The following is an 11,066-nucleotide window of genomic DNA, read 5'->3' as shown; positions in this document are numbered from 1 at the left end:
GCAGGGTAAGCATTTGATAAAATACAGCATCCATTCCTGATCAAAACTCTTCAGAGTGTAGGGATAGAGGGAACTTTCCTCAACATCTTAAAAGCCATCTACGAAAAGCCCACAGCAAATATCATTCTCAATAGCGAAGCCCTGGGAGCCTTTCCTCTAAGATCAGGAACAAGACAGGGATGTCCACTCTCACCACTGCTATACAACATAGTACTGGAAGTCCTAGCCTCAGCAATCAGACAACAAAAAGACATTAAAGGCATTCAAATTGGCAAAGAAGAAGTCAAACTCTCCCTCGTCACAGATGACATGATACTCTACGTAGAAAACCCAAAAGCCTCCACCCCAAGATTGATAGAACTCATACAGCAATTTGGTAGCGTGGCAGGATACAAAATCAATGCCCAGAAATCAGTGGCATTTCTATACACTTACAATGAGACTGAAGAAAGAGAAATTAAGGAGTCAATTCCATTTACAATTGTACCCAAAAGCAGAAGATGCCTAGGAATAAACCTTACCAAAGATGTAAAGGATCTATACCCTCAAAACTATAGAACACTTCTGAAAGAAATTGAGGAAGACACAAAGAGATGGAAAAATATTCCATGCTCATGGATTGGCAGAATTAATATTGTGAAAATGTCAATGTTACCCAGGGCAATTTACACGTTTAATGCAATCCCTATCAAAATTCCATGGACTTTCTTCAGAGAGTTAGAACAAATTATTTTAAGATTTGTATGGAATCAGAAAAGACCCCAAATAGCCAGGGGAATTTTAAAAAAGAAAACCATAGCTGGGGGCATCACATTGCAGATTTCACGTTGTACTACAAAGCTGTGGTCATCAAGACTGTGTGGTACTGGCACAAAAACAGACACGTAGATCAATGGAACAGAATAGAGAATCCAGAAGTGGACCCTCAACTTTATGGTCAACTAATATTCGATAATGGAGGAAAGACTATCCACTGGAAGAAAGACAGTCTCTTCAATAAATGGTGCTGGGAAAATTGGACATCCACATGCAGAAGAATGAAACTAGACCACTCTCTTGCACCATACACAAAGATCAACTCAAAATGGATGAAAGATCTAAATGTGAGACAAGATTCCATCAAAATCCTAGAGGAGAACAGAGGCAACACCCTTTTTGAAGTTAGCCACAGTAACTTCTTGCAAGATACATCCACGAAGGCAAAAGAAACAAAAGCAAAAATGAACTATTGGGACTTCATCAAGATAAGAAGCTTTTGCACAGCAAAGGATACAGTCAACAAAACTCAAAGACAACCTACAGAATGGGAGAAGATATTTGCAAATGACGTATCAGATAACGGGCTAGTTTCCAAGATCTATAAAGAGCTTATTATACTCAACACCAAAGAAACAAACAATCCAATCATGAAATGGGCAAAAGATATGAAGAGAAATCTCACAGAGGAAGACATAGACATGGCCAACAAGCACATGAGAAAATTCTCTGCATCACTGGCCATCAGGGAAATACAAATCCAAACCACAATGAGATACCATCTCACACCAGTGAGAATGAGGAAAATTAACAAGGCAGGAAACAAGAAATGTTGGATAGGATGTGGAGAAAGGGGAACCCTCTTACACTGTTGGTGGGAATGTGAACTGGTGCAGCCACTCTGGAAAACTGTGTGGAGGTTCCTCAAACAGTTAAAAATAGACCTGCCCTTCGACCCAGCAATTGCGATGCTCGGGATTTACCCCGAAGATACAGATGCAATGAAATGCCGGGACACCTGCACCCCGATGTTTATAGCAACAATGTCCCCAATAGCCGAACTGTGGAAGGAGCCTCAGTGTCCATCGAAAGATGAATGGATAAAGAAGATGGGGTTTATGTATACAATGGAATATTACTCAGCCATTAGAAATGACAAATACCCACCATTTGCTTCAACGTGGATGGAACTGGAGGGTATTATGCTGAGTGAAGTAAGTCAATCAGAGAAGAGCTAACAGTGTATATTCTCATTCATTTGGGGAATATAAATAATAGTGAAAGGAATATAAGGGAAGGGAGAAGAAATGTGTGGGAAATATCAGAAAGGGAGACAGAACATAAAGACTCCTAACTCTGGGAAACAAACTAGGGGTGGTGGAAGGGGAGGAGGGCGGGGGATGGGGGTGAGTGGGTGACAGGCACTGAGGGGGACACTTGACGGGTTGAGTACTGCGTGTTATTCTGTATGTTGGTAAATTGAATACCAATAAAAAATTAATTTATTTAAAAAAATAAAAAAATGAAAAAATAAAATAAAAAATAAAAAATAAAAAATAAATAAACAGTATAGTTATTCACTTCAACAAATACTATTATGCTGGAAGGAGAATTAGGGGGAGCACTAGGTATACACTTTGGGAGAATTCAAAATCTTATAATTTATTAGGAAAGATAAGTCATGTATTAAGTTGAATCGTATAAATTCTGCTTATATGAGTAAAAATAGTTGAATAGCAACAATTTCATGTGGTTCAACTTAATACTAAAAGACAAGGACACGAAGAAGCATCGCTAACATAAGATGCAAAAATTGTACCCTGTTTGGTCAGAATAACGGAGAAAATATTGATAAGTTGATGGGTAGGGAGATATGGTCAGGGAGAACAGGTTGTAGAAAGCTGTGTTGATAAGGTAGCATCTTAGCTAGCATTACAGAACATGGGTAGGAATTTTACATGCAGATTAGGTAGGACAAGAGGAGCAAAAGTTCAGAATTAAAGTAGATGTACTTTACAACAAACAATAGGTAGTTTAGCTGGAATAAGGAACAATAGCTATCAAGGTAAAGCATGGGATATAATATTAAAATGGAAAGTGGAGGCAAAACCAGAAATGATCTGGCACACTAAACTATGAGACTTGATTTCCTAGACAATGAGGAGCCTTTTAACAAAATTGTTGTAGTAGAACTGTGTTAAATCAAGCTGGATTTGAGTAGCTTAATTGTCAGTGATGCACATGGTGTATTAATTGTAAGTGTAATGGGAAACAAGGGGAAATTTTAATCATTAAAGATGATTAAGGCCCTTGGAACTGTAGAAGATTCAGTCTTCTGAAAAGGATCCAAATATAATAGAGCTGCTTATCCATTGACACATTTGACAAATAGGTAAGTACTTTCCTATTTTTTTTCCCTGTTTTCTTTTTTCCCTGTTTTCTCCCACATCTGGGCACTTAATTTTCTTCTAAGTTTCATCCATTTCTTCCATTAAAATCAGTTTTCATATAGAAATATTCCCAAGGATTCATTCACAATTATGTATAAATGAGTAATAAAGCTTGGTATGCAACCTCTTCTGCTCCTCTCCCATTCTCAACTCATAGCTCAAAATAGCCAACAGGTTGATTACTTATAAGATTGGCAGTAGACACTTCACCAGAAGTAGAGGAACTAAGGGACTGGAATATATCGCTTTTATTTAACTATTGGCCATTACAGCATTAACTACAAAGCCATTGGATCTGTGTAAACTACTAGGGAAAAAGGAATCATATGTCCAAAGGACATCCTTCTAAATATTTGAAAAGATATCATGTAGCCATTGAGTCTTCTCTTCCCAAACTTAAGAATCAATTTCTTCAACCTTAAACTTTAAAAAATGATTCCAATTTCCTTCATTCTGTTAGCTTTTTTTGGACATTTCCAGCCTAGCCTATCCAAGACGCTTGAAGTCATTCTTCTAAAATTCATCGAGTAGAAGAGGTCAAATCTTTCTGAATCATTCATTAGTATGCATTTTGGTGGTACAATAGAAAGGCTTGGTATCATATCCAGAAATGCATGCCAAGATCAATGTCAAAGAGGTTTTCTTTTTAATGTAATTTTCTAAGAGTTTTATAGCTGCAGGTCTTGATCTTCTGTTTAAGTCTTTAATCAATTATGAGTTAGTTTTTGTGAGTGAAATAAGATAAGGGTTCAGTTTCATTCTTTGGCATGTAGTTATCCAATTTTCCCAACACCATATGTTGGAAAAAAATATCCTTTCCGCATGGAGTATTTTTGGTGTTTTGGTCAAATATCAGTTGACTATATATGCAGGAGTTTGCTTTTGGAATCTTGGTTTTCTTTCTTAGTTTTTGTGTCTATATTTATGCCAGTACTATACTGTTTTGACCACCACAGCTTTGTAGTATAGTTTGAAATCATGAAGTATGATGTTTCTGGCTTTCTTCTTCATTTTCAAAATTGCTTTAGCTATTCTGGGTATTTTGTGGTTGCATACAAAATTTACAGTTTTCTTCTATTTCTACAAAAAAATACCATTGAAATTTTGTTAAGGATTGAATAAAATCTATAGATAGTTTTGGGTAATATGAATATTTTAACATTTATGTTTCCAATCTATAAACATGAGATATCTTTCCTTTTCTTTCTTTTCTTCAATTTCTTGCATCAAAGTCTTATCATTATCAATGCATAGAAATTTGTCTCTTTAGTTTAATTTTTTCCTATTTTTTAAATATTTATTTATTTATTTATTTATTTTTATTTATTTATTTATTTTTATTTAATAGAGAGAGAGCAAACAGGAGGAAGGGCAGAGGGAAAGGGAAACAAGAAGACTCCCTGCTGAGTGGGGGAGCTCCATGCAAGACTTGATCCCAGGACCTTGAGATCATGACCTGAGCTGAAGTCAAGTCAAATGCTTAACAGATTGAGCCACCCAGGTGCCCCATATTCCAAAGTATTTTTATGGTTTTTGACACTATCGTGAATGGCATTGTTTTCTAAATTTCATTTTCCGATGTTTTGTGGTCAGTGTACGAACACACATCTGTTTCCTCTCTGTTGATTTTGTGTTCTACAGCTTTACTGAAATTGTTAATTCATTCTAGCAAGTTTTTTTTGGTAGAGTCTTTAGAATTTTTTATAAATAAGGTCACATCCTACAAACAAAGACAATTTTACTTCTTTTTGTATTTGGATGCCTTTTATTTCTTTATCTTGCATGATTGCTCTGGCTATGATGAATAAGAGTGGTGAAAGAAAGCATCCTTATCTTGCTCCTTATCTCAGAGGGAAATCTTTCAATCTTTCAGCACTGAGGATGATGTTGGCTGTGAAATTGTGGTTTTGGCAGCAATTTCCTGGGTTTGAGACCAAAAACATAAGCGACAAAAGCAAAATTAAATAAGTAGGACTATACTAATCTAAAAACAAAACAGCAAAACAAAACAAAACAAATCTCTACACAGCAAAAGAAACCATCAACAAAACGAAAAGGCAACTTATGGAACTGGAGAAAATATTTACAAATTAAGTATCTAATAAAATGTTAGTGTTCAAAATATAATTTAAAAATTCATACAACTCAATGGCACAAAATCCCAAACAAACTTGATTTTTAAAATGGTCAGAGGAACTTGGGAAATGACAGAGTAAAAGGATCTTCAGCTCACTGTCTCCCACAGACACATCAAGGCTGAAACAGAATATAGTGTAACTCACTCTGAAAATGACTTGAAGACTAGCAAAACAGCTCTTCAATAGCTAAAGATATAAAAAACAAAGGAATATCAAGAAGGGCAAGAGCGGCAGAGGCAGCCAGGAAGTAAACCTTCAGCATGTTGACCTACAAGTGTGAGAGGTAACACAAGTATTGATATCCTCCCTTAGGAATGAGGGGATGAAACCCTAAATTAAGCACCCCATGCCTTGGTGATCTGGACATGGCAGACAAGCCCTCATAATGTCTTCTTTTAAAAAGCAGCAGGACTTAACTTGTGGAAATTTGAAAATCAGTAGGTCTTAACTTTGTTAACTTTTTTTTTGTAGGTCTTTGGTTGAGTCAGAGAGCTATCAGAAACTGAGATTCATTGCTTACAGGGCCAGCACACTGTATCACTCACTGTGAGTCCCAGAACAGAGGCAGGAGTTTGGAAAATGTCTGTCATACATGAAGGAGATTAACTGACTAATTTTAAGGCATACACCAAAGGAGCAGGTATCTGTAGAAATTTCTGCAGGAGTGGAAGGGTTGGCAGGCACCATTAAAAAAAAAATATCCTTCAGCCTAATGCTAGGTTTAGCTGGCCTAATACTGATGGGAGCCAGTTTTCACACTTTCCATCAACCTCACAACCAACACCCACCCCACTCAAGCATTCCTCCGCATACTCAATATACCCAACCGTCCCCCTTGGACGTGCCCTTTCAAAGCAGCTTTTCGTCTGCCACAAGGGCAGACAGCCCCAGATGGATTTGGATCCCCCTCCAAACCAACTCCAGTAAGCATAGAGAGGGATCAGCCTGACACACCATTATGCCTTCAATAGTTTTGGTCATTTAAAATAATGCTTATAAATATGTTTGTGGTGCTTAGGAGAAGAGTGAAAGAACTCAGTGCAAACTTCAACGAAGAGATAAAGTCTTAAAAAAAATCAGAGCTGAAGAATACAATAATTAAAATTAAAACTATGCTGGAAGGAATGAACATCAGATTGGAGGATTCAGAAAAATGGATCAGCAATTTAGAAGAGAGAGTAGTGAAAATCTCCCAAGCTGAACAATAAAAAGAAAAATAATTTTTAAAATGATGGTAAATTAAGAGAAACCTAGATAACATCAAGTGTAAAAAAATTCACATTATAAGAGTCCCAAAAGGAAAAGAGAGAAAGGAAGGGGCAGAAAAGTTATATGAAAAAACAAAATAATAACTGAAAACTTCACTAACCTGGGGTAAAAAAAACATGTATTGAGGTCCAGAGAGCAGAGACCCCTAAGACAAGATGAACCCAAAGAGGTCTACACCAAGACACATAATACCTAAAATGTCAGAAACTAAAGATTAAGAGGGAATCTCTAAAAACAGCAAGAGAAAAAGAACTAGTTAAGTACAAGAGAAACCCCATATGCTGTCAGCTAATTTATCAGCAAAAACTTTGCAGTTCAGAAGGGAGTGGTATGATATATTCAAAGTGCTATAGGAGAAATGTCTGTTCATGTTTTCTATCAACTTTTAATCAGATTATTTGCTTTTTGGCTTCTGAGTTGTATAAATTCTTTATATGTCTTGGATATTAACCCCTTTATTGGATATGTAATTTGCAAATATCTTCTCTTATTCAGTATTTGCATTTTAGTTTTGTTTTTGTTTTGTTTTGCTTTTCCCACAAGTCCTCTTTATTTTTTTATTTAAATTCAATTAGCCAACATAGAGTATATCATTAGTCTCAGATGTAGTGTTCAACAATTTATCAATGGCATGTAAGACCCAATGCTCATCACATCATGTGTGCTTCTTAATGCCCATCACCCAATTACCCCATTCCCCTCCCACTTTCCCCCCAACACTCCTCAGTTTGTTTCCTATAGTTAAGATGCTCTTACGGTTTTTCTCCATCTCTGATGCCTTCCCATTCAGTTTCCCCTCCTTTCCCCTATGATTCTCTGTCCTATTTCTTATATTCCACATATGACTAAAACCATATGATAATTGTCTTTCTCTGATTGACTTTAGTTTTGTTGATTGTTTTCTTCACTGTGCAGAAGCTTTTTGCCAACAGATACATGAAAATATGCTCATCTTTTTTTTAATATCACTCATCACTAGGGAAATGTAAATCAAAATTATAGTGAGATATGACTTTAAATCTCTTAGAATGGCTAAAATAAAAAACACAAGAAACATTAAGTGTTAGTGAGGTTGTGGAGAAGAAGGAGCCCTTTTGCACTATTGATGGGAATGTAAAACTGGTGAACCAACTCTGAAAAACAGTATAGAGGTTGCTCAACAAGTTAAAAATAGAACTACCCTATGATCCAGTACTTTGACTATTGGGTATTTACCCCCAAAATACAAAAACACTAATTCAAAGGGATACCTGCACCTCTATGTTTATTGCAAAATTATTTACAACAGCCAAATTATGGAATCAGCCAAATGCCCATCAATAGATGAGTGGATAACGAATATATATATGCAAACACACATGCATATATATACAATAGAACATTATTCAGCCATAAAAAGAATGAAATTTTATGATTTGCCACAAAATGGATGGATGGAGCTAGAGAGTATTATGCTAAGTGAAATAAGCCAATCTCAGAAAGAAAAATACCAAAAAATTCACTCATATATGGAATTTAAGAAACAAAATGAATGAGGAAAGAAAGAGAGAGAGAGAGAGAGATCAAGTATCAGACCCTTTAACTATAGAGAACAAACTGATGGTTACCAGAGGAGATGATGGGTGGGGTTATGGGTGGAATAGGTGATAGGGATTATAGAGTGCAATTATCATGATGAGCACTGAGTAATGTATAAAATTGTTGAATCACTATATTGTACACCTGAAACTAGTATAACACTGTATGTTAACTACACCAGAATTAAAATGAAAAACATAATGAAAAGAGTGCTAAAAGGGAAAAAAAACTACAGCCAAGAATATTCTACCTAGGGAAAAAAACTACAGCCAAGAATATTCTACCTAGCAAGGTTATTATTTTAAATTGAAGAAGAGAGAATTTTCCAAATAAATAAAAGTCAAAAAGTTTATCATCACTAAAATGGCCTTACAAGAAATGTTAAAGAGACATCTTAAGGAGAAAATTTCATAACTAGAAATAAGAAAAAAATTCACTAGTAAAAGCAAACATATAGTAAATATAGTAGATTAATCACTTATAAAGCTAGTGTGAAGGTTAAAAGATAAAAATAGTAAAATAAATTATATCTATGATAATTAGTTAGGGATACACAAAATAAAAATATGTAAAATATAATGCCACATACATAAAACATGGAAGGGGTAAAAATATAGTGCCTTTAGAATGTGTCCAAACTTAAGTAAATATTAACTGAAAATAGACTGCTATATCATAGGATATTATATATAAAAGTCATAGTAACCAGAAACAAGAAACCAATATTAAATACACAAAAAGTAAACAGAAAGGAACCCAGCACATCACTAATAAAATGCATCACATTACAAGAGAAGAAAGTAAGAAAAGAAGGGCACATAGAAATACAAAAAACAGGGACTCCTGGGTGGCTCAGTGGTTGAGCATCTGCTTTTGGCTCAAGGTGTGATCCCAGGGTTTCAGGATCGAGTCCCACATCAGACTCCCTGTGAGGAGCCTGCTCCTCCCTCTCCCTATGTCTCTGTCTCTCTCTCTCTGTGTCTCTCATGAATAAATAAATAAAATCTTAAAAAAAGAACTACAAATCCAACCAGAAAACAATGAACAAATGGTAATAGGTATATACCTACCACTAATTATTTTAAACATAAATGAGCTAAATGCTTCAATCAAAAAACATAGTGTAAATTAATTAATAAAATCAATACCCATCTATAAACAGCTTATAAGAGACTTACTTCAGACCTAAAGACACGAATAGACTAGAAGTGAAAGGAAGGAAAAAGATTCTATGCAAATGGAAACAAACAAACAAAAAAACCTAGGGTAGCAATACTTATATTAGACCAAATGGACTTTAAAACAAAGACCATAACAAAAAACAAAAAGGACATTACATAATGATAAAGGTATCAGTCCAACAAGAGGTTATAATAATTAATAATTAATCAATTAATTAATAAGAAAATATTAACAGACCAAAGGGAAAAATTGAGAGCAATACAATAATAGTAGTGGAAATTAGCATCCCACTTATATTAGAGTATAGCTCATATAGACAGAAAATCAAAAAGGAAACAGTGGCTTTGAATAACACATTAGACCAGATGAACTTAATAGGTATTCACAGAACATTCCATTCAAAAACAGCAGAATACACATTTTTTTCAAAGGCATATGATATGTTCTCCAGGAGAGATCAGATGTTAGACCACAGAAAAGTCTCAATAAATTTACAAAGGTTGAAATTATATCAGCCTTCTTTTTGGACTGCAATGATATGAAACTAGAAGTCATTTACAAGGGAAAAAAATGGAAAAAAACCCCACAAATTTGGAGGCTAAACAGCTTGCTACTAAACACCAATGGGTCAATGAAGAGATCAAAGATGAAATCAAAACATTCATTGAGATAAATGAAAATGGAATCACAATATTTGAAAATCTTTGGGAACACCAAAACCAATTCTAAAAGGAAAGTTGATAGTAATACAAGCCTACTCAGAAAAATCTCAAATAAACAATCTAACCTTCAATAGAAAGGAACTAGAAAAAGAAGAACAAAGCCCAAAGTTTGTAGAAGAAAAGTAATAATAAAGATCAGAATGGAAATAAATGAAATAGAGACAAAAATAGAAAAAAAATCAGTGAAACCAAGTAGTGGTTGTTTGAGAAAATAAAAAGAAGTGATAAAATTTTAGCCAAACTCATCATGATAAAAGAGAAAGGATACAAATAAATAAAACAGAAATGAAAAAGAAGCAGTGACAACTGACACCACAGGATAAAAATGATTATAAGAAATTACTTATGAAAAATTATGTGCCAACAAACTGATCTACCTAGAAGAAATGTATAAATTCATAAAAGTATACAAAATTCCAAGAATCAGATTCTAAATTCCAAGAATATAATCAGTTAGAAAATCTGAACAGGTCAATTACTAGTAATGAGACTGAATCAGTTACAGAAACGAAGAAACAAAGAAACAAAGAAAGAAGCAAGGAAAGAAAGAAATAAGGAAAGAAACAAGGAAACAAAGAAAAAAAGAACAAACTCTCAACAAACAAAACTTCAGGACCAGTCACCTTCACAGGAGAACTCTACCAAACATTTAAAAAAGGTTAATATCTATTCTCTTAAACTACTCCAAAAAAATTGAAAATGAAGCAATGCCTCCAAATTTCTATGAGGCAAGCATTATCCTGATACCAAAATGAGACAGACACTACAAAAAATATTATATAGGTCAATATCCCCAATGAATATAGATGTAAATATTCTTAGCAAAATATTAGCAAAACAAATTCAACAGTACACTAAAAGGATTATTCACCATGACTAAACGAGATTTATCCTAGGGATGCAAGGATGTTTTAATATCCACAAATCAATTACCATGATACACAGTATTTGAAAAATGAAGGATAAAAAAC

This window comes from Canis lupus, chromosome X (genome assembly GCF_048164855.1).
Source record: "Canis lupus baileyi chromosome X, mCanLup2.hap1, whole genome shotgun sequence".
NCBI lineage: Eukaryota > Metazoa > Chordata > Mammalia > Carnivora > Canidae > Canis > Canis lupus.
The sequence above is the reverse complement of the archived record's forward strand: the minus strand, read 5'-3'. Positions refer to the sequence as shown.